At 44.7% G+C, this 19,402-nt stretch overlaps 1 protein-coding gene across 1 annotated transcript in view; it reads left to right on the top strand.

Moving 5' to 3' along the window:
• Positions 1-10,673: 10,673 nt before the first annotated feature.
• Positions 10,674-19,402, top strand: part of LOC146346938 (epidermal retinol dehydrogenase 2-like) — a 50,156-nt gene continuing 41,427 nt past the window's right edge. Inside the window, exon 1 of the mRNA XM_084849485.1 lies at positions 10,674-10,735. The gene's annotated coding sequence lies outside the window, so the exon portion shown is untranslated. The remainder of the gene's footprint in view (positions 10,736-19,402) is intronic.

Genomic DNA, 19,402 nt, shown 5'->3' on the forward strand with positions numbered 1-19,402 from the left:
GAACCGAGCTCAGAGCCAGGGCTCCAAACACGGTTCCCAGAAAACATGCTCCCCACCCTCTCGTAGGCAGCACAGTTCTTCCCTGTCTCCATGCTCATAAACGTAGTGTGGAGTGAGTGAAAAGGGGGTGTTTCTGGGGGTGAGGAGGGAAGAGACCACACAAGTGTCGTAATGATGCTTCCTATGCGCCGTGTGGCCTCCCCCCTCCCACTCTGAAGTTACCAGCTAGACAACCAAAATCAGCTGTCTAGTAGCAAATGCAGGGTGGCGTGAGGAGTGCGGAGGAGAGGATCCCCTCCATACTCCACCTGCATTGGATAGTTGACCGTCTCCGAGTCTGGCGGCAGCCGACTATCTTGATAGGATTACGTCCTTAATGGCTATTATTCATGATGGTTATATATTACCGCCAGTTTCAGAGGCAGTATGTTCCTCAATACATGTTGCTAAGGAACATAAGCTGGAGGCACTATTGTGCTCATGTCCTGCTTGTGGGTTTCTCATAGACATCTGACTGGCCACTATAAGAACAGAATGCTGGACTAGGTAGGCCTTTGGTCTTATCCACCATGGGTCTTCTTGAGGTAATTTTGAACATATAATGTGGGCAGCCCATTGGCTATTGTTTTTGGAAACTTTCTAAAAACTTGATAGTTGATTGTAAATGCTGAAGTAGGTTGAAGAGTTAGCTGATTTGAATTGTTGGATAAAAATAAACATGCTTGGAAGGTTTTATGCTGCTCCAGAACATGTCCAGGTTATAGCAGCTTTTAACTGTCTCACCTGCAACCAGATGGTTCTGGGAGTGGAAGAGGGCAGGCAATGTTTGCCAATTACCTCTTCTACCTATACCCCGCCCCTTATCTGCTCCAGGGGGCTTGAAGGTTCCCCATCCTGGCCTACATAAAAAGGTGTTGTAGTACAATTTTAACTGATTTCTTAAAATTAACAAACAAAAAATATTTTTAAGGTGGTGTGCTCAGGTGAATTGTCTCTTGCCTGCCAACATGGCTATATCATGCCCACTACTGTGGACAAAACATAGTATGGTGTACATACAAAATAGCCTATCCCCTCAATGCACGGAGAGTCAATTTCAGTTCTGCATATAGCTTACCAGTCCAGAACAGAGCAGTGACTGGATGGTTCTAGAAGCCTCCAGCATGGAATTTATAAGTGCTGGCTATCAGGTGTTTTTTTAACCTTATCTATATCTCCCTCCTGATGAGAGAAACTGTTAATGTTCACCTACCAGTTAGTTATCTCTTGTCCCCTCTAAAACCACACATGCCAAGCCTTGAAATATGTATTATTGGATATATTCCCATTCACACAAACCTGGCTTTCAGCAGATAATACAGGTTGATTAATTACATCTTATTTTAGGGCCCTTAGTATGATACGGTGGTTATGGTTTCCAAATGTTGCATAGAGGTTCCTGCATAGCTATGGTCATGTGTGAAGGGGCCCTCATGTACTAATTTCAAAACAGTAGCAAATAGCCAATTCCTGCTTCATCAGTTACAAATAATGGAAGGTGCTTTCCCTGTGTTTCTCACAGGGAGTCCAGACATAGAATCATAGAATCATAGAATAGTAGGGTTGGAAGGGGCCTACAAGGCCATCGAGTCCAACCCCCTGCTCAATGCAGGAATCCAAGTCAGAGCATCCCTGACAAATGGCTGTCCAGCCTCGTCTTAAAGGCCTCCAGTGTGGGAGAGCCCACCACCTCCCCAGGTAATTGGTTCCATTGCCGTATTGCTCTGACACTCAGGAAGTTTTTCCTGATGTTCAGCCGGAATCTGGCTTCCTGTAACTTGAGCCCATTATTCCGTGTCCTGCACTCTGGGATGATCAAGAAGAGATCCTGGCCTTCTTCTCTGTGACAACCTTTCAAGTACTTGAAGAGTGCTATCATATCTCCCCTCAGTCTTCCCTTCTCAAGGCTAAACATGCCCAGTTCTTTCAGTCTCTCTTCATAGGGCTTTGTTTCCAGTCCCCTGATCATCTTTGTTGCCCTCCTTTGAACCCTCTCCAGCTTGTCTGCATCCTTCTTAAAGTGTGGTGCCCAGAACTGGACACAGTACTCCAGATAAGGCCTAACCAGTGCTGAGTAGAGGGGAACTAGTACTTCCCGGGATTTGGAAGCGATGCTTCTATTAATGCAGCCCAAAATAGCATTTGCCTTTTTTGCAGCCACATCACATTGTTGGCTCATATTCAGCTTGTGATCGACGACAATTCCAAGATCCTTCTCGCTCGTAGTGTGGTTGAGCCACGTATCTCCCATCTTGTAACTGTGCATTTGGTTTCTTTTTCCTAGGTGCAGAACTTGGCATTTGTCCCTATTAAATGCCATTCTGTTGTTTTCTGCCCAGCACTCCAGTCTATCCAGATCACTTTGAATTTTGTTTCTGTCTTCCAAAGTATTAGCTATCCCTCCCAATTTTGTGTCATCTGCAAATTTGATCAGCATTCCCTGCACCTCCTCCTCCAAGTCATTAATAAAAATGTTGAAGAGCACTGGGCCCAGGACTGAGCCCTGCGGTACCCCACTCGTTACTTCTCCCCAGCTTGAGAAGGTCCCATTGATAAGCACTCTTTGAGTCCGATTCTGTAGCCAACTGTGGATCCACATGATCGTTGTTTCATCTAGCCCACTTCGAGCAAGTTTGCTCATCAGGATATCATGGGGCACTTTGTCGAAAGCTTTGCTGAAGTCGAGGTATATGATGTCTACAGCATTCCCACGGTCTACAAGGGAGGTGACTTGATCAAAAAATGAGATCAGATTTGTCTGGCAGGACTTGTTTTTGACAAATCCATGTTGGCTTCGAGTAATCACAGCATTGTTGTCAAGGTGCTTCCAGATGGATTGCTTTATGATCTGCTCCAGAATTTTCCCAGGGATTGATGTCAGACTGACTGGTCTGTAGTTCCCAGGTTCCTCCTTTTTACCCTTTTTGAAGATAGGGACAACGTTAGCCCTCCTCCAGTCATCTGGCACTTCCCCGGTCCTCCATGATTTCTCAAAGAGAATAGACAGCGGTTCTGAGAGTTCTTCTGCCAGTTCCTTTATTACTCTAGGATGCAGTTCATCTGGCCCTGGAGATTTGAACTCATTCAAAGTAATGAGGTGTTCCTTGACCATATGCCTGTCGATCTCAAGCTGCAATCCTGCCCCTTCAGCCTGTACTTCGCCTTTGCCAGGGGGGTCATAGACCCTCTTTTGGGAGAAGACTGAGCCAAAGTAGGAATTGAGCACCTCTGCCTTTTCTTTGTCATCTGTTATCATTTTGCCATCCTTATTTAATAGCTGAACAACCATTTCTTTCCTCTGCCTTTTACTATGCACGTAGCTGAAGAAAGCCTTTTTGTTGTTTTTAGCATCCCTCGCTAACCTCACCTCGTTCTCCGCTTTAGCCTTCCTGACGCCATCCCTGCAATTCTGTGCTACCTGCCTGTACTCTTCCTTTGTTACTTGGCCTTCTTTCCACTTCCTATATGTGTCCTTTTTTGTTTTCAGGTCATCCCTAAGCTTTTTGTGAAGCCACATTGGCTTCTTCTGTTGTCTTCCACCTTTTCTTCTTGTTGGAATTGTTTGTGATTGTGCCTTGAGAATTTCCTTTTTTAAAAGTTCCCACCCATCTTGGACTCCTTTTCTCGCTAGCATCGCTTGCCATGGGACCTTACTGATCATTGTTCTGAGTTTATTAAAATCAGCTTTCCTAAAATCCAGGGTACGCGTTTGAGTACACTCGGCTTTTGCTTCCCTTAGAACCAAGAACTCAAGTACAACATGGTCGCTTTCCCCCAGAGTTCCTGTAACTGCTACTTTATCCACTAAGTCATCTCTGTTGGTTAGGATCAAGTCAAGGATAGCCGATCCTCTAGTTCCTTCCTCTACTTTCTGTAGGAGGAAGTTATCCGCCACACAAGTCAGGAATTTCCTGGAGGGGCCATGTTTGGCAGAATTTGTCTCCCAACAAATATCGGGGAAATTGAAGTCCCCCATTACTACTACATCATGCTTCCTTAAAACATTGGCTATTTGCTTTTCAAAAGTTTCATCCTTGGCTTCTCCTTGACTGGGTGGCCGGTAGTAGACTCCGACCACCAGGTTCCTTTTATTCTTTGCTCCATTTATTTCAACCCAGATGCTCTCGATGGGGCTACCAAGCTCCTCCTCCTGTATTTCTGTGCAGAGATGTGTATTTTTCACATACAGTGCAACCCCGCCTCCCTTTCTGTTCCTCCTGTTCTTTTTGAACAAGTTATATCCTTCAACTGCTGTATTCCAGTCATGAGAGTCATCCCACCAAGTCTCAGTTATACCTATCAAGTCATAATTTCCCTCCTGTATTAAGAGTTCAAGTTCGTTCTGTTTGTTTCCCATACTCTGGGCATTAGTATATAGACATCGAAGACCATGTGCTTCATAGTCTGGCTTTCTTCCTACATGTGTCTGAAGACTATTATTGGGCGCTATCAGCGCTGTTCTCTCCACTGCAGTGCATGCGCCTACGTCCATTGTTACCCCCAACATTACATCTCCCTTCCCCGTAGGATTCAGTTTAAAGCCCTCCTGATGAAGTTCTTCATGCTGTGGCCAAACACATTCTTCCCAGCCTTTGTGAGGTGCAACCCATCCCTAGCCAACAGCCCATCTTCCAGGAAGTATAGCCCGTGGTCCCAGAATCCAAATCTCTCTCATCAGCACCACCTTCGTAGCCAGTCATTCACCCGGAGTATTTTTCGTTCCCTTTCTATCCCTCTTCTAACTACTGGAAGGATGGATGAGAAAACTATCTGGGCCCCAAAGTTCTTGAGTTTCCTTCCCAAAGCTTCAAAGTCTGACGTGATCTCTTCGTAGCTCCGCTTGGCGGTATCATTTGTTCCCACATGGATGAGAAGAAAGGGATACCTGTCAGTGGGCTTTATGAATGCAGGCAACCTTTCAGTCATGTCTCTAATCTGTCCTCCCGGGAGACAACATACCTGGCGAGTCCACGGGTCTTCGCGACATACTTGGGTCTCGATCCCACGCAGAACATCCCACGCAGAACATGGGTGGGCTATGAATAGAAGACAACATCGTTGTCTTCTATTCATAGCCCACCCATGTTTTCCCACTTCTTCCATTGTTTTCCTTACTGTGGAAAATCCCTTAAGGAAATAAAAGGATGGAATTTCTGCACAATGCCTTCGGATTGTTAATGCTAAGAGTATCTTCCCTGAAGTTCCCAGATGTTTGGGGCTAGATCATACATTTTTTTTTTCATATATCTGTGAATGCCGGTAGACAACTACATAGAGAATTGTTAATGTAAATTGGGCAATTAATACACAGAGATATCCACAGTATGCCCGATGAATGGGAAAGCAACAGCCACAATTGGGGAAATGGTTGCTGCCTGTATCCATAACCTGTTCAGCTCACATTAGTAGCTATCATGGTTACATATATACAAGACTTGCATGTATGAACAGGCCCATATAATTAAAATGGAAGAACAGATGTACTGCCTATTCAAAACATACACTTGCATGAAAGCTATTATTTATGATACTTTTATCCTCCCTTTCTTTTCTTGCAAGCTGTGTAATTTTAGGTAATTTTAGACTCTGGACTTATTGGTCTTATGGTTGTTGTTGTTGTTGTTCTTTAGTCATTAAGTTGTGTCTGACTCTTCGTGACCCCATGGACCATAGCACGCCAGACCTCTCCCGGAGTGTGCTCAAATTCATATTCGTTGCATCGGTGATGCTATCTAGCCATCTCATCCTCTGTCGTCCCCTTCTCCTTTTGCCTTCAGTCTTTCCCAGCATCAGGGACTTTTCCAGTGAGTTTTCTCTTCGTATTAGGTGGCCAAAATATTGGAGCTTCAGCTTCAGTATCTGTCCTTCCAATCAGCAGTCAGGGTTGATTTCCTTTAGGATGGACTGATTTGACCTCCTTGCAATCCAGGGGACTCGTAAGAGTCTTCTCCAGCACCACAGTTTGAAGGCATCAATTCTTCAGCGCTCAGCCTTCCTTATAGTCCAGCTCTCACAGCCATACATTGCTACTGGGAAAACCATAGCTTTGATTATACGAATCTTTGTCGGCAAGCTGACGTCTCTGCTTCTTACTATGCTATCTAGGTTTGCCATAGCTTTCCTCCCAAGGAGCAAGCATCTTTTAATTTCATGGCTACAGTCACCGTCTGCAGTGATCTTGGAGCCCAAGAAAGTAAAATCTGTCACTGCTTCCATTTCTTCCCCTTCTATATGCCAGGAAGTGATGGGGCCAGATGCCATGATCTTAGTTTTGTAAATGTTGAGTTTCAAACCAGCTTTTGTACTCTTCACTTTCACCCTCAACAAGAGGTTCTTTAGATCCTCTTCACTTTCTACCATTAGGGTGGTATCATCTACGTATCTGAGGTTGTTGATAATTCTCCCAGCAATCTTAATTCCGACCTGTGATTCATCCAACCCGGAATTTCTCATGATGTACTCTGCATATAAATTAAATAAGCAGGGCGACAATATACAATAAATAATAATAATAATAATACAGCCTTGTTGTACTCCTTTCCCAATTTTGAACCAATCAGTTGTTTCATGTCTGGTTCTTACTGTTGCTTCTTATACAGGTTTCTCAGGAGACAGGTAAGGTGGTCTGGTACTCCCATCTCTTTAAGAATTTGCAACAGTTTGTTGTGATCCACACAATCAAAGGCTTTAGTGTAGTCAATGAAGCAGAAATAGACGTTTTTCTGGAATTCTCTTGCTTTCTCCATAATCCAGTGATTGTTGGCGATTTGATCACTAGTTCCTCTGCCTCTTTGAAACCCAGCTTGTACTTCCCATAGTTCTCGGTTCACATACTGCTGAAGCCTAGCTTGTAGGATTTTGAGCATAACCTTGCTAGCATGTGAAATGAGCGCAATTGTGCGGTAGTTTGTACACTCTTTGTCATTGCCCTTCTTTGGAATTGGAATGTAAACTGACCTTTTCCAGTCTTGTGGCCACTGTTGAGTGTTCCAAATTTGTTGGCATATTGAGTGCAGCACTTTAATAACATCATCTTTTAGGATCTTAAATAGCTCAGCTGGAATACTGACATCTCCGCTAGCTTTGTTGTTAGGAATGCTTCCTAAGGCCCACTTGGCTTCACTCTCTAGGATGTCTGGCTCAAGTTCAGTGACCACACTATCATGGCTATCAGGGACATTCAGATCTTTCCTGTATAGTTCTTCTGTGTGTTCTTGCCACCTCTTCTTAATCTCATCTGCTTCTGTTAGGTCCCTGCCTTCTTTGTCCTTTATCAAGCCCCTCTTTGAACAAAACGTTCCCTTGAAATCTCCGATTTTCTTGAAGAGATCTCTAGTCTTGCCCATTCTATTGTTTTCATCGATTTCTTTGCATTGTTCATTTAAGAAGGCCTTCTTGTCTCTCCTTGCTATTCTCTGGAACTCTGAATTCAGTTGGATATATCTTCCCCTTTCTCCCTTGCTTTTCGCTTCCCTTCTTTCCTCAGCTACTTGTAAAGCCTCGTCAGACAGCCACTTGGCTTTCTTGCATGTCTTTTTCTTTGGGATGGATTTAGTTGTTGCCTCCTGAACAATGTTACGGACCTCCGTCCATAGTTCCTCAGGCACTCTGTCTATCACGTCTAATCCCTTAAATCTATTCCTCACCTCCACTGTATATTCATAAGGGATATGATTGAGGTCATACCTGAATGGTTTAGTGGTTTTCCCTACGTTCTTCAATTTTAGCCGAAATTTTGCAAGAAGCAGCTCATGATCTGAACCACAGTCAGCTCCAGATCTTGTTTTTACTGACTGTATAGAGCTTCTCCATCTTTGGCTGCAAAGGACATAATCAATCTGATTTCGATATTGACCATCTTGTGATGACCATGTGTAGAGTCACCTCTTGTGCTTTTGGAAAACAGTGTTTGCTATGATCAGTGTATTCTCTCAGCAAAACTCTATTATCCTTTGTCCTGCTTCATTTTGTGCACCAAGGCCATGCTTGCCTGTTATCCCAGTGATTTCTTGACTTCCTACTTTAGCATTCCAATCCTCTATGATAAAGAGGACATCTTTTTTTGGTGTTAGTTCTAGAAGGTGTTGTAGGTCTTCATAGAACTGATCAACCTCTGCATCTTCGGCCTCAGTGGTTGAGGCATAGACTTGAATTACTGTGACGTTGAATGGTTTGCCTTGGATCATTCTATCGTTTTTGAGATTGTACCCCAGTACTGCTTTTCCCACCCTTTTGTTGACTATGTGTGCTACTCCATTTCTTCTAAGGGATTCTTGCCCACAGTAGTAGATATAATGGTCACCTGAATTAAATTCGCCCATGCTTGTCCATTTTAGTTCGCTGATTCCCAAGATGTCGATGTTCCATCTTGCCATCTCATGTTTGACCATCTCCAGCTTACCTTGATTCATTGATCTTACATTCCAGGTTCCTAAACAATATTGTTCTTTTCAGCATCAGACTGTCTTTTCACCACCAGACATATCCACAGCTGAGTGTCCTTTCGGCTTTGGCCCAGCCGCTTCACTCTTTCTGGCGCTACTTGGAAATTCCCTCTGCTCTTCCCCAGTAGTATATTGGACACCTTCCGACCTGAGGGGCTCATCTTCCGGCATCATCTCTTTTAGCCTTTTCTTGGCAAGAATACTGGAGTAGGTTGCCATTTCCTTCTGCAGTGGACCACATTTTGTCAGAACTCTCTGCCATGAACTGTCCGTCTTGGGTGGCCCTGCACGGCATAGCTTATGGCTTCACTGAGTTATGCAAGCCCCTTCGCCACAACAAGGCAGCAATTCATTAAGGGGTGGTCTTATGGTGGCTCCCTTTAAATAGCCATGTATATCACTTCAGTTGTGAAGCACACAACTAACATTTCTGTGCCGTGTCCCCATCCCCCACTGCCATTCCACGTGTTACTACTACTTCAACATTCCTGATATGCTAGAACAAATGTTTGCCAAGCCTGATTAAGTGCATTATAAACACACTTAAACCATCATACTAAAGTGGAAAAATACCACTTGCATTGTTACCATAGGAATGTGTTGCTGAGGTGCTGAGAGTTATTGGATTAATGCTAGAGGCAGTGATTGAATTAATATTAGCGGATGGTGGCTGATTAACTTTCTGCACGTGAGTCACAATGCCTAGCAGGGTCCTCAAGTCTGGAAACTGGAAAACTTCCTCTGAAGGAAGGTTGTAGCCCCTTGACTCAGCACTGCACCAAATACTGACCAAAGCCTACGTCACGTGCCTTGTTTACTTGTTTGTCAAGTCGCCTATCGTTCTGAGTCCAGTTCTGAGGGGCCACATTGGTCACGCCTGACTGCACCACACCTTGGTGTTCTGTAATAAACATCTGCTCAAACAAAAGTCTGTATCTGTTGTCTAGCTGAACCAGGCAAAAGGGCAAAATTCTGCAACAGTCCCAGCGTAACTACAAAAATAAAATAGGGGTTTGCTTCTGCTGCCGTACTGCCCTCATCAACTGCTGCACACTGGTTAGTTATTTGGGGTCGGGATGTGCGAAAGTCACTTACCTTTTCGAACAGGGTGATTCACGGTTGGGGGGAGGCGCTCTGCACCTCCCCCTGAAATCCTAACCCGGCCAGCTCCGCTCCGTGGCAATTCCACGGAGCCGCCGGCCGGGTGCATTCACAGGCGTGCGGAGCCTGCGGACGCAAATGGCGGCTACGGCAGCCTCCTTTTGCATTCCTGTTTTTTTGCCGTGATAGGCTGCGTACATATTTACGTAGTCTTATCACGGCCTCCGCAGGGACGCAAATGGCGTCCCTGCGTTAGCCATGATAAGCTACCTAAGTATTTACATAGCCTATCACGGCAAAAATGGGGAAGCGAATGGCGGCCACAGACACGGCCGCCATTCGCAAAGCAGCTCGAACGGCACCGGGTAAGTGCTCCATTTTGCGTGCCTTTCGCGGGGTGGTGGGGCGGGGGGCTTCGTTCCGCCATGGATTTCGGGGGGGGCGAATGCACTGGCATTCGGCCTCACTGAGATCCGTGGTGGAATGCTCTGACATCCCTAATTTGGGGGGACCCTGGACTGTGAGGTTCTTGGCTTTAGCTCCAAGCTTAGCTGGACCACTACTTCCAAGGAGGGCAGGGCAGCCTTCCGGCCACCTGGGGGGGAATGCGCAGCTGAGACGACCAGCTATTCCATGCATGAACATCTGCCTTTGCCCAACTATAGTAGCCTCCCTGGGACACTCAGCCCAGCAGGCCCAATCCTCTCCGCTGCGCTACCCAGAGGAGGGGGAGGTGCCAGTTTGCGCTTCTTCACTCGGGGTAGCAGATACCCAGGCGTCCAGTCGTCCTCGCAAGGCCGCCCAGGAAGGGAGCAGGCCCTTCGCCTCCGTCCGTTTGGACTTGGGGAGGAGTTGGGTTGACTCGGGCTGGAAAGGTGGGGGCCTCAGCGCCAGGCCACAAGTTGCCCCAGCACCCCGGCCAAACGGTCTCTCCGCGCCTCAGAGAGGAGGCGGCTCCCTTTCGCTTCCTCCCCCTTCTCGGCACGGCCTTGGCGCTCTCACACAGCGAGCCAGAGAGGGAGGAGACAGCGGCGGACGGACCCTGTCCCGAACGGGTTTATAGAGCGCCTGCGCTGCCTCCGCCGCCCTGCCTGTCTCCGTGCGTCGGGCTAAGTTCCAGCGCCGCGCTTGGTTTGTGTCGACGAGTCGAGGTAATGTTTTCAGCTCCCGCGGCTTCCCCAGGGGGAGAAGAAGGGCGCCGTGACTCCGTGCGCGCGCGGCAGTTAGCCGGCTGGGAGGGCGGCCGGGGGTTTCTCGCGTTCGCGCGGCGGGCGCCGCCGACTCCGCCGCGGTGGCGTCAGTCTCCTCTTTGGGGAGCCTCTCCGCCCCTCCAGGCTCCGCAGAGAGGCGGCTGGGAGCGCGTTTCTGCTGCTTTGCTAAGCGGTAACGTAGAGACCGCGGTCCACGAGCCGCTTAAGCCCTCGCTCCCGCCAGGCAGCGAAACCTGTGCACGGCAGCGCTTCCTCCCGTCCGAAGAGGTATTCTGGCTGCAGTGGTTTGTGAAGCGCCAAACGAAACCGGTTGAGCGCGCTCCGGGAGAGAGCGGAGGACAGGAAGGCCTGGCGTGCTATGGTCCATGGGGTCACGAAGAGTCGGGCACGACTGAACCACAGCAACTAATGAACGCCGCTCCCTTTTTAGAAGGGCTGGGCTGTTGACGATGTAAAGGCACTTGGAGGGAAGCATAACTCATTGAAATCAGCGGGACTGATTCTTGAAAAACATGGCCAGCGGCCTGTTGAGCTTCTTGTCCAACCGGTCTGGACAGTGGTGAACAGTAATGCCATTATGATTCTAGAAATTTGGGATTTTGTTTGCCAGTGGCTCTGGGCACGTACAGATCCACCCTTCAGAAATTGCTGCTGTTAAATGTACTAATTTTGTGAACCGGCCAGAGAGCTCTGGCTAATTGGGCAGCATAGAAATGTGGTAAATAAATACATGCTAGCTTATCTACCCTGGTTCATTCTGGAGAGGCAGCATATTTTTGTGCAAAGTAGGCTATATTTGATAAAAACTGGGACTGAACTAAGCTATCAATTACTGTGTCTGGAATCTAGTTAAAGAAAAGCATTTTTTAAGTTTCACTGATTTCAACATATGCTTAAGTCTTGATTGCCTAAGGGTGCAATCCAATGTATGTTTAGACAGAAAAAAAAGCCCTACAACTTGCAGCGTGTCCCAGGCAACCATGTTGGCTGGGGGATGCTGGGAGTTGTAAAACTTTTTTCTATCTAAACATGCATAGGAACGCACCCTAAATAGATGGAATCAGGACTGCAATACAGGGAGGAAACCCACCCCAGACTTTTTGTAAGTACACATGCATAGAGGATTATGCTGTAAAAGTGTTTAACTTTGATGGTGCCATGCCCTTTCTTGACCAAACATTTATTTAGATGATGTAACTGTGACACTGAGATTTGACAGAAGGATAAGGAAAACTGTTTTTGTAGACTCTTCTAGTTGTATAGCAGGTTTTTTAAGTTGAGAAAACAGCCCATCAAATGATAGTTTGTCTTAAAGAGGAAACACACTGTAATTAGACGGAAGATATATCATGTGAGTTATGTCTCTAGCAGTCACTTTCTCTCAATGTTTTGCATGCTTTGCACAATAATAAACAAAACAGATGTTCAGTGTTCTGCACAACAGTGAAGGAACAATGAGATCAGGCTAACAATGAGTCATAAGCACTGTTACTCAGTAGTAAGTCCCACTACATTCAGTGAGATGTGTCCTGGTAAAGCATAGCACTCCTGGGACACAGAGATATTTTACACCAAGTATGAAAGTACCATGGGTTGTATCCAATGTTAGCCCTATTTAGATGAGGCCCATTCAAATGAATGGAACTTCAGTTAGACTAAAAGTGGATACAGTGCCATGTAAGTAGCTCAGCATTGCTGATGATAAATCTACAAAATTAACTTCTCTGTGTTCCAGTATCAATGAGTTCCCTTTCATTAAATAATTTCCACAGTTATGCATGCTGTGGTAAATTATATGTTGGGCCGCCTTTGAAAGCTGTTTGGAAACTTCAGCTAGTCCAGAATATGGCAGCTAGATTATTAATTGGGATTTACCGTGGGGAACATAATTCTTCTGTGCTTTGTACTAGGTCCCTGTCTGTTTCCAGGAACAACTCAGGCTAAATTACACATGATGCTAAAGGTGTGAATGCAATTAACATTACCATTTTTATGTAAGTAGGAGCAGAGAGGAAGACTGAGCAGCTTGAATACTATGGGGGGGGGGGTGATTCAGAGAGGAGATTCACAACTAGTTAGCTCTTCAAAGTCCTAGCTTTCACTTACAAAACTTTATGAACAGTCTGGTCCTAGGATATCTGCTTGATCACATATAAAACTGTCTGTCAGTTAAGATCATCTTCAGATACCCTTGCTTGTGGGGCGCCCTCCCTAGACATTGGCCATGCTGCTTCCTGATCACCTTTTAAGGTACAATCCTATACATGTTTAGACAGAAAAAAAGGCTTACAGCTCCCAGCATGCCCCAGATCTTACTGAAAAATTTAAAGCAAACAAGTCACTGGGTCCAGATGGCATCCGTCCTAGAGGTTTTTTTTTTAAAAAAAAATCAAATGTGAACTTCTAACAAAAATATGTAACATGTCCCTAAGATTAGCCTCTCCCTGTGCTGGGGAGTCAAGTAAGAGTCTTCTCCAGTGGTGCTGGAGAAGACTCTTATGAGTCCCCTGGACTGCAAGGAGGACAAATCAGTCCATCCTAAAGGAAATCAACCCTGAGTGCTCATTGGAAGGACAGATACTGAAGTTGAAGCTCAAATATTTTGGCCACCCAATGCGAAGAGAAAACTCTCTGGAAAAGACCCTGATGCTGGGAAAGACTGAAGGCAAAAGGAGAAGGGGACGGCAGAGGATGAGATGGCTAGATAGCATCACCAATACAATGAATATGAACTTGAGCACGCTCCGGGAGAGAGCGCAGGACAGGAAGGCCTGGCGTACTATGGTCCATGGGGTCACGAAGAGTTGGTCACAACTGAACAACTGAACAACAAGTGCTGGGGAGTAGCAAATGTAACACTAATTTTTAAAAATATATCTTGAGGTTGGGGGAATTAAGGTAATTATAGACCACTTAGCTTAACATCTGTTCTGGGTAAATTGGTGGAAAATAGCATTAATTATACAATTAATAAGCATCTAGAAGGACAAGCCTGTTGAAAAAGAATCAACATGGCTTCCACAAAGGTATGTGCTGTCTCACTAAGCTTTTAGAGTTCTTTGAGAGTGTCAAAAAACATGTGGAGAGGGGTGATCTGCTGTGAATGTTTACGTGAACTTCCAAAAGACATTTGACAAAGTCCCGCATGAAAGACTCCTGACCAAACTTAGCAGTCATGGAATAAAAGTAGAGGTCCTCTTATGGACCGGTAACTGGAACAGAACAGAAAGCAGACAGTAATAATAAATGGTCAGTTCTCACAGTGGGGGGATATAAACAGAAGGGACCCACACGGATCAGTATTGGTACTGGTGTTTTTTAACTTGTTCATAAATTATCTGGAATTTTGAGTGAACAGTGGGGCAGCCAGTTTTGCTTATGACACCAAATTATTTAGAGTGGTTAAAAAGGGATTGCAAAGAGCTCTAAAAGGACCTCTCTAAAGTGGGTAAATGAACTGCATTTGCCATTTTAATGCTCAGTGTAAGCAACTGTAAAGTGATGCACATTGGTGGAAAAAATCCCAACTTCTTGTATACAGTGATGGGATTCAAGTTGAGGGTGACAAACTGAGAAAGAGATCTTGGGGTTGTAGTGGATTGCTCTACCCATGTCAACCCAGTGTGCAGCAGTTGTGAGAAAGGCAGATCTGATGTTGGGCGTAATTATAAAAGGAATTGAAATTAAAACTGCCAGTATCATACTGCCCTTATGCAAATCTGTGGTACAACAACACTTGGAGTACTGTGTACAGTTCTAGTCACCACACCTGAAAACCATATTATAAAGTGGAGAAAGGTTCAGAAAAGAGCAACCAAAATTATTCAGAGGCTGGAGCAACTCCTCTATGAGGAAAGGTTACAGCATCTGGTACTGTTTAACTTGGAAAAAAGGGAAGTACAAGGAGACATGATAGAAGTATACAATATTATGCATGGTGTGGAAAAGTAGAGAGGTTTTCTCCCTCTTCCGTAATACTGGAATCCAGAATGAAGCTGATTGCTGGGAGATTCAGGACAGATAAAAGGAAGTACTTCTCCATACAGTGCATAGTTAAAATGTGGATTTTACTACCACGAGATATAGCGATGGCCACGAACTTGGTTGGCTTTAAAAGGGGATTAGACAAATTCATGGAGGGTAAGGCTATCAGTGGCTGTATTACCTCCAGTATCAGAGGCAGTGTGTCTATGTACACCAGTTGCTGAGGAACATGGGCGGGAGGGTGCTGTTGTGCTGATGTTCTACTTGTTTCAAGTCAGCCTTTTCTAACTTGGCATTAAATTTAAATGCTAAATTTTGTTAACATGACTAACTGGTAGTAATGTGTTAACTAACACCACCATCTCCTGTTTCCTGTAGTTAGAACAGTACTGGCAAGAGTGTGCAAATATACACAGCCAAGCTTTTAAAGTTACATGGTATTTGCAGGGCAAGAAAGCTGGTTTCCAAAACCCTGCTTTAAAAACTAGCCATGGCTAGAACTGATGCAAATGCTCTGCTGTGGCACCCCCATTGTGGAATGCCCTCCCCTTATAGGCCCGATTGGCGCAGACATTGGTTTCATTTCAGCGCCAAGTTAAAACATGGCTTCTTACCTAAGCCTTTGAGCTCCCTAAAGTTGCACACTCTTTTAACTGTTGTATTGTTTTAGATGTTTCAGTTGGTTGTTTAATGGTTAAATATGCTTTTAGTGGTTTAAATTGTTTATTGTTTTATACTGTTTCAACGTATTTTATCTGTATGCTGCTCTGAGATCTCACTGATATAGAGCGAGAGACAAATATCAATCAATCAATCAATCAATCTGGTTGGCCGCTGTATGAATAGAATGCTGGATTAGAGTGGCCTTTGGCCTGTTTCAACATGGTACTTCTTATGTTCATATGTACTGACTTGTGAGCTACCTGCAGGGTAATTGTAATACAAAGGCAGGACAAAATAATTCTTAAATGAAACACTATTGTATCAGAAACTTACAAATATGGAAATACTTTTGTTATTAGAAACGAACAATATGGAAAATGAAAATTTCCATTTTAACCTGTTGTACTTAGAACAGCCTTCCCTAACTTGTGCCCTTCACCTTTTTAGACTACAACTCCCATCACCCCATCTGTGCTGTGCTGGCTGAGGATTATGGGAGTTGTAGTCTAACACAGCTGAAGGGCACCAAGTCAGAAAAGGCTGACTTGAAACATTAATATTAAAGTGAGACCACACTTCCAGCACCTGCAACTCTGAAATCATGTTCAGTATGCTCAAGATTTCCTTTGCGTCACACATCAGCCGGAAAAGTACAGTTCACTTTCTGGCGACAAAGAGGTAGAAGAGGTAGGAACGGGATATTTAGGAAAAACTAGTCTAAAATGTGACTGGGAGAAAGGGATAATTCAGCTGGATTGTGCCCCATATTTTAAAGCTGAAGTTATGTATCTTTAAATCTGTCTCATTGACTTCAGGAGAAGTGTAGCCTGATTCTTCCAAGTAAACCTGACTAGGTCAATAGGATCTGCTCCCCAAAGCTGTTCCTAGGATTGAACAACCTCAAGTCTCTCAAACTGAAAAGTGCATAAGACTATGGGCAAGGTTTTTATGGGAAACTATACAAATGTATTCTTGATTTGGGGGCCAGGCGAGTCCCTGTTCTCAAAATACAGCTCGTGTATTGCATATCCTTTCTCTGCTACCACAGGGGCTAATGGTCCTTTTCCTGCCTGCTTAATAATGCTTTCTTGGGAGCACATAATGCTGAAATCGGTGGCATTTACTTCCAAGTAAATGTATTTGGGACTGAGAGATTTAGAGAGCAAAGGTTAGAGCAAAAGCATCTGAGCCAACCCAGATCTTAGGCCAAATCATGTGTGCTTTTGCCAGAGTTATTTGGCTTGGGCACACCCTTGTATCTGATAGAATGTATTTTTTTATATATATATATAATGATTTCTAGGACACCTTTAATAGTGGAACCCTCTCAAGGTTCAGACTTTGAAGCTTTGGGAAGGAAACTCAAGAACTTTGGGGCCCAGATAGTTTCCTTATCCATACTTCCAGTAAAAAGGGATAGAAAGGGAACGAAAAATACTCTGGGTGAATGACTGGCTACGAAGGTGGTGCCGACGTGAGAGATTTGGATTCTGGGACCACAGGCTATACTTCCTGGAAGATGGGCTGTTGGCAAGGGATGGGTTGCACCTCACAAAGGATGGAAGAATGCGTTTGGCCACAGCATGTAGAACTTCATCAGGAGGGCTTTAAACTGAATCCTATGGGGAAGGGAGATGTAAAGTTGGGGGTAACAATGGACGTAGGCTCATGCACTGCAACGGAGAGAACAGCTCTAATAGCGCCCAATAATAGTCTTCAGACACATGTAGGAAGAAAGCCAGACTATGAAGCACATGGTCTTCAGTGTCTATATACTAATGCCCAGAGTATGGGAAACAAACAGAACAAACTTGTACTCTTAATACAAGAGGGAAATTATGACTTGATAGGTATAACTGAGACTTGGTGGGATGACTCTCATGACTGGAATACAGCAATTGAAGGATATAACTTGTTCAAAAAGAACAGGAGGAACAGAAAGGGAGGTGGGGTTGCACTATATGTAAAAAATACACATCTCTGCACAGAAATGCAGGAGGATGAGTTTGGTAGCCCCATTGAGAGCATCTGGATCAAAATAAATGGAGCCAAGAATAAAAGGAACCTGATGGTCAGAGTCTACTACCAGCCACCCAATCAAGGAGAAGACGAGGATGTAACTTTTGAAAAGCAAATAGCCAATGTTTCAAGGAAGCATGATGTAGTAGTAATGGGGGACTTCAGTTTCCCCGATATTTGTTGGGAGACAAATTCTGCAAAACATGGCCCCTCCAGGAAATTCCTGACTTGTGTGGCGGATAACTTCCTCCTACAGAAAGTAGAGGAAGGAACTAGAGGATCGGCTATCCTTGACTTGATCCTAACCAACAGAGATGACTTAGTGGATAAAGTAGCAGTTACAGGAACTCTGGGGGAAAGCGACCATGTTGTACTTGAGTTCTTGGTTCTAAGGGAAGCAAAAGCTGAGTGTAGTCAAACGCGTACCCTGGATTTTAGGAAAGCTGATTTTAATAAACTCAGAACAATGATCAGTAAGGTCCCATGGCAAGCAATGCTAACGAGAAAAGGAGTTCAAGATGGGTGGGAGCTTTTAAAAAAGGAAATTCTCAAGGCACAATTACAAATAATTTCAACAAGAAGAAAAGGTGGAAGACAACAGAAGAAGCCAGTGTGGCTTCCCAAAAAGCTTAGAGATTACCTGAAAACAAAAAAGGACACATATAGGAAGTGGAAAGAAGGCCAAGTAACAAAGGAAGAGTACAGGCAGGTAGCACAGAATTGCAGGGATGGCGTCAGGAAGGCTAAAGCTGAGAACGAGCTGAAGTTAGTGAGGGATGCTAAAAACAACAAAAAGGCTTTCTTCAGCTACATGCATAGTAAAAGGGAGAGGAAATAAATGGTTGTTCAGCTATTAAATAAGGATGGCAAAACGATAACGGATGACAAAGAAAAGGCAGAGGTGCTCAATTCCTACTTTGGCTCTGTCTTCTCCCAAAAGAGGGTCTATGACCCCCCTGGCAAAGGCGAAGCATGGGCTGAAGGGGCAGGATTGCAGCTTGAGATCAATAGGCATATGGTCAAGGAACACCTAATTACTTTGAAGGAGTTCAAATCTCCAGGGCCAGATGAACTTCATCCTAGAGTAATAAAGGAACTGGCAGAAGAACTCTCAGAACTGCTGTCTATTCTCTTTGAGAAATCCTGGAGGATGGGTAACATGCCAGATGACTGGAGGAGGGCTAATGTTGTCCCTATCATCAAAAAGGGTAAAAAGGAAGAACCTTGGAACTACAGACCAGTCAGTCTGACATCAATCCCTGGGAAAATTCTGGAGCAGATGATAAAGCAATCCATCTGTAAGCACCTTGAACAATGCCGTGATTACTTGGAGCCAAAATGGATTTGTCACGAACAATCCTGCCAGACGAACCTGATCTCATTTTTTGATCAAGTCACCTCCCTTGTGGACTGTGGGAATGCTGTAGACATAATATAACTTGACTTCAGCAAAGCTTTCGACAAAGTGCCCCATGATATCTGGATGAGCAAACTTGCTCAAAGTGGGCTAGATGAAACAACAATCTGGTGGATCCACAGTTGGCTACAGAATCGGACTCAAAGAGTGCTTCTCAATGGGACCTTCTCAAACGAGGGAGAGGTAAGGAGTGGGCTACCGCAGGGGTCTGTCCTGGGCCCAGTGCTCTTCAACATTTTTATTAATGACTTGGAGGAGGAGGTGCAGGGAATGCTGATCAAATTTGCAGATGACACAAAATTGGGCGGGATAGCTAATACTTTGGAAGACAGAAACAAAATTCAAAGTGATCTGGATAGACTGGAGCGCTGGGCAGAAAACAACAGAATGACATTTAATAGGGGTAAATGCCAAGTTCTGCACCTTGGAAAAAGAAACCAAATGCACAGTTACATGGTGGGGGATACGTGGCTCAACAACACTACAAGCGAGAAGTATCTTGGAATCGTCGATCACAAGCTGAA

The sequence above is a fragment of the Heloderma suspectum genome, chromosome 4, assembly GCF_057233095.1.
Source record: "Heloderma suspectum isolate Gila_16-S chromosome 4, 16-S_ref, whole genome shotgun sequence".
NCBI lineage: Eukaryota > Metazoa > Chordata > Lepidosauria > Squamata > Helodermatidae > Heloderma > Heloderma suspectum.